A 5,492-nucleotide genomic window follows, 5' to 3' on the forward strand; every position below is an offset into this window, starting at 1 on the left:
ATCGTACGGCCCGGATGGAATTACAAAGTGGATACTACAGGAGTGTAAAGAAGAATTGGTAGGCAATATATAATATAATAAGATGTTCGCTTAAGGAAGGAAAAATACCAGGAGACTGGAAAAAGGCCAACATCGTGCCAATATATGAAGGAGGAAACAAAGAAGACCCATCAAATTACAGACCGGTTTCCCTTACAAGTACCATAACCAAAATTTGTAAAAATGTTATATAAAATAAATGGATGAAACCTGTGGAGGAAAACAACTTACTAAACTCAGGACAGTTTGGATTTAGACAAGGAAGATCATGTGCCACAAGTCTGATCTGTTTTTACTCAAGACTATTAGATATAATATTGGAAAGGGTCGGATGGGCCGATTGTGCTTTCCTAGATCAACAGAAAGCTTTTGATAAAGTGCCATATAGAAAACTATTAGGGAAACTGAAAACCATGGTAAGGATACAAAGTAAACTACTGGAATGGATGGAAAAAAAAATTGCGTGGAAGAAAAATGAGAGTAGTGCTCAGAGATAAGGGTTCTACTTGGTAAGAGGTGATTAGTGGAGTTCCACAGGGATCAGTACTGGCTCCAATAATGTTTGTTATTTATGTGAATGACATGGACGAGCGTGTGGGCATTTACATGAGCTTCTTTGCTGACGATACAAAGTTGTTGAGAAAAGTGAGTACTGAAATAGACTGTGAGTCGCTGCAGAGAGATCTGAACAAAATTGGGAATGGAGTCAGAGGTGGGAAGTGGACTTAAACATTAGGATATGTAGTATAATGGAATTTGGAAAAAAATAAAAACAAGATATCAGTACAATATAAAATCGGTGAAAAGGAAGCAAAGAAAGTGGGATTTGAAATAGACCTGGGAGTAATCATCACAGAGGACATATCCCCTGATAAACAGATAAACAAAATTGTCGGAGAAACCTACAACTTGCTGAGATCAATAAAAGTTGCATTTACTTACTTGGATGAAGAAATGATGAAGAAAATACTAGTCACACTGATAAGACCAAGACTGGAGTACGCAGCGACACTATGGTCACCCAGTACCAAAAAGAATATAAGGGAAATTGAAAGAATCCAAAGAGCAACAACTAAGATGGCCCCACACTTTCAGAACTGTCATACGAAGAGAGATTGTCAAAACTAGATTTACCGACCTTGGAACAAAGAAGAGAAAGAGGAAACTTGTTGACCATCTATAGAATCATGTGAGGTATGAAAGTCCTTGATAAAGAAGGCTTAATAAATTGAGATACGAGAAATACAAGGGGACATGGAAGGAAGCTAAAAAAGGACAGCTATAGAGGAGACCTGAAAAAGAACAGCTCTCCCCACAGAGTGGTGGATGTATGGGACAAATTAGACGAAATGATAGTGTGTGCAAAAACCTTACACGAGATACAGAGATGGGATCCCACGAACGTAGTTCCCATACCAGTAAGATACAACTAGGTAAATACAACTAGGTAAATACACACACAAACACACACACACACACACACACACACACACACACACACACACACACACACACACACACACACACACACACACACACACACACACACACACACACACAATGGAGGGAAGAGAGGTGATCCCAATAGTAGTGTTCAGAGCCATGACAGGTGTGAATACATGTGATAAAAAAAAACTCTTAATACAGGTACGAAGGAGAACCAGAGGCCATGAGATGAAATTGGGTCGGGTCTCTGCGAACATGGCTCTCATCCTGTATACTACAAGTCGAGACACACACACACACACTCACACACACACACACACACACACACACACACACACACACACACACACACACACACACACACACACACACACACACACACACACACACACACACACACACACACACACACACACACACACACACACACACACACACACACACACACACACACACACACACACACACACACACACACACACACAACATTTAGCTAGATGTATCTATAGGTTGATTATAGGAGCCACCTACGACAATTGCTATCATGAAACATTCTTCTACAGTTGCATTGGGATGTTGCAAAAGGATATAAGCAATATGTAGATTGATAAATGAATCAAGATATTATCAAGAGAACGAATAAACAGACAAACAAACAAGCACACTAACAAATAAGATAATTAAACCATTGAGAGGGATTGCAGAATAGTGCAGAGGTGTTTATCTTTCTGAAACTATTTTTCTAGACATTATTGCCTCTGCTGGAATTTTATTCGCTTGGCAACGCAGTGTCGTGGTTGTTTCTTCCAACTTCTAGACTGTATATATATTCACTTTAAATTTTGGTCTTACCAATTCCCTTTGAAATCTTAAAGACTTGTATCGAGTAGCCTTCAATCTCAACTTGGTTCGATGAAAAAATCCACTTTAGACGGTTTGAGATTAGCGAACCGTCCGGATAACACCATATTCCAAGTAATTTGATAAAGATAATCCGCCTTTTCAAGTCAAAATACCGCGCTGTCTTTTCTAAAAACTCTATTTGCTCTCCTTGAGGTAAAAATATGAGTATAGAAAATAACGCAGATTTGTTATCATTACATCGAGATCCTTTACGATCATCACTTTAGTTTTAGTTTTCTTAATAACTTTTACTCAAGCGCGTGACTACGCTTGATGAACCTGCTTTATGTCGCAAACGACGGCACCTGAGGAAAAAATCAGAGAGAGAGAGAGAGAGAGAGAGAGAGAGAGAGAGAGAGAGAGAGAGAGAGAGAGAGAGAGAGAGAGAGAGAGAGAGAGAATGGCGGTTAGAGGCTACACTTACCAGCTGAACTATCTCCAAAATAACAGGAAATCTTCGATATCCAGCAGCAAGAGTTTGATGCCACAGCCTCATGCTGAGCCCCACCCTAAGAAGAGATGCCGAAGAACTACATGAAATTTATGTCGTCATACGACGCGGCGAGAAAAGACATATGTTTTGTCATCATGGACAAAGAATATTATTCCAACAAGATGGACAACATCCTAGAAGACACTTCCAAATTCCAATTCATCAACCAAGATAACACTGAACAACTGAAGAAGAGATTATTCTGTTTAATTGGTCAGATCAAAGGTTCGGTAAAATCATCCAAGCACATATTGGCTGTGTATATGATACTTTTAAGACGCACAAAACTGGAATCCCCACTCAGACCCACAATTTCCCAAATAATTTACTAATGAAATAACAATATTCTTACTCCCCATGCATGCCTCCGACCTCAGTTGCTTGACATCTGGAATCGTTGACCTAATAAAGTCTCGAGATAACATCAACAGCATTGCTTCTATGCGAGTCCCGAGGCTTTATATGGTTAACGAAGAGGCAGGAGACCTTTAAACCTATAGATTCTGGGTGCACAAATGAATATTGAAAGTTTTCTTTCAAATATGAACAGTGGAAAAAAAAATCGAGTCTGTAATCTCGAGAGATCAGCCATCCGTATCATCATTTTCACTGCTTTACTAAACGCGATAGCAATTAGGCAATGGTTTGATTTGTTATGAGCTTTCTCAAGCTTTCTAATAAACATTTATTCCTCTCGTGGAATGTTGAAGATTATGTTGCTACAGAACATAGGGGAAATGCACTCTAATATATAGTTGTATTGAAGAAACAAATTATTTGGTTACACGTGTTGCATCTATAGATCTGAATACAGGAGAATCAGCACTATAAGTTCAAAGTCAGTTGACCACAGGATAAGATTAATCACCCAGCCAGAACACGCGGTTTGCTTGGTTTCTTGTGATGATTTCACAAAGTCGTGGATTGGTTAATTAATTATCATAGCTGCCACGGGGACCCGAAAGGCCGAACTGCCTCTGTGTTGACTACATGTATCAGTGAGCTGGGCAAACGTGCTAGTGGGGTGGCACGCCGCGGGATGCTGATGTTGACATGACAGTGGTTGCTGGCGAATGTCACCGATCTTAGTAAGCTGTTTCAGTGTAAGAAGAAGTTCGTTGATGGTGTTGAGAGGGTTTATTAGAGTTTCCTCTGGCGGCAGATAGAATAAACAAACAATATGATTTTAGTTCTTGAAGGGTTAAGATTGATGAGCAAAATCGTTTGGTTAATGCTCAAAGATCTTCTGGTGCCTCCGTATGGCGATTTTGTAACGTCATCATTTCATCTGATAAAATGGCGTCATCATTTCATCTGATGAAAATGAGGTAATTGATTTCTTCTTACACTGGGACCCAAGGGCGCCGACCGACCGTAGGACACACGGGAAGGGCCCATCTGTACGGCAGTTGCTCTTGATATTCTTTTGTTTATTTTGAGCCGGTGTAAGAGGCTGAGAGAAAAGAGGGTAAAAAAATGGGTAGAAGACGGATTGTTGCATTTTATAGGTAGGTTGTTTGTAAATAACAGCCCAAACGCACTGCCTGAGTCCGCTTTCCGCATTGTGTAGGTAATAAAGATATTATTTGTAAATAACAGCCCGGGAGCTCGAGGGTATATCTACACTTTTACTGATATGACATTCCTTTGTAACCTAAGTGAGAATTATGCAGAGACTCGAAATTATTCTAAGTAAACAATATTGCCGTAAATATTTGAAACAAAGAATCTGATTGGTGAAAGGGTGGAGAAGAAATTTCAATTGGTTTGCAAATTGATCACGAATTAATCACACCCTATGGGGAGGATCTTAAATATAAAATTAAAGATCATCGGACTAAGGAAATCACTATGTCACTGCAAAGCTCATGTAGGATCTTGTATACATGCTCTCGGGTGATTCCTTTAAAGAATTTCGGAGACTACGCTGTATAAGAATTAACGGAAGAAAACTATTGAAGAAAAGAAAAAAAAAGAAAAGAAAAAAAAAAGCTTCACCTAGACAGAAAATTAACTGAAGGAAGTGAGTCGCCATATCCATAAGGGAGGACCACACGGACGGCGACAGTGGCGACAATGGTGACAGTGGCGTTTGCGAGGGAAAGAACGCACGCAAATAAAATGTCTCCGAAGATAAGCACTCAACGCAAGGAAATGAAATATTTCCGAAGAGAAGCACTCAACGCACACAACCAAAGAAGACTACACCTAAAGGATTTACTGTGACCATACGTGCTTACACGTGTGAAGAGAACTGGTGCAGTCAAGCATCCATGCTGGTAAGAGGACGAGCTAGTGAAGGAGAGGGACGACTACAAGGAAAAGGGTGATGTGTTACTGAGGTGCGCGCCCGTATGTGTTGAAGCACGACTACAAGTTGAAGAGAAGGAGTCAATTTGAATTGACATTATCAACAGAGAAGGTAGACATTCACATGTATTATACTTGTAATTATAATAGTTAGGATAGTCACTGATGTTCTCCGTCATGAGGTTATTACCTTGCATCGAATGTCCCAAAGTTGTCGGGGGAAGAAAATACAATAGAGGTAAATAGATTTGTTAACATAATTTATACACTAATAGTGACAAAAAATATATTAGACGAAAAA

This window comes from Oratosquilla oratoria, chromosome 2 (assembly GCF_046742065.1).
Source record: "Oratosquilla oratoria isolate Oo_2021 chromosome 2, ASM4674206v1, whole genome shotgun sequence".
In the NCBI taxonomy this organism is placed as follows: Eukaryota; Metazoa; Arthropoda; class Malacostraca; order Stomatopoda; family Squillidae; genus Oratosquilla; species Oratosquilla oratoria.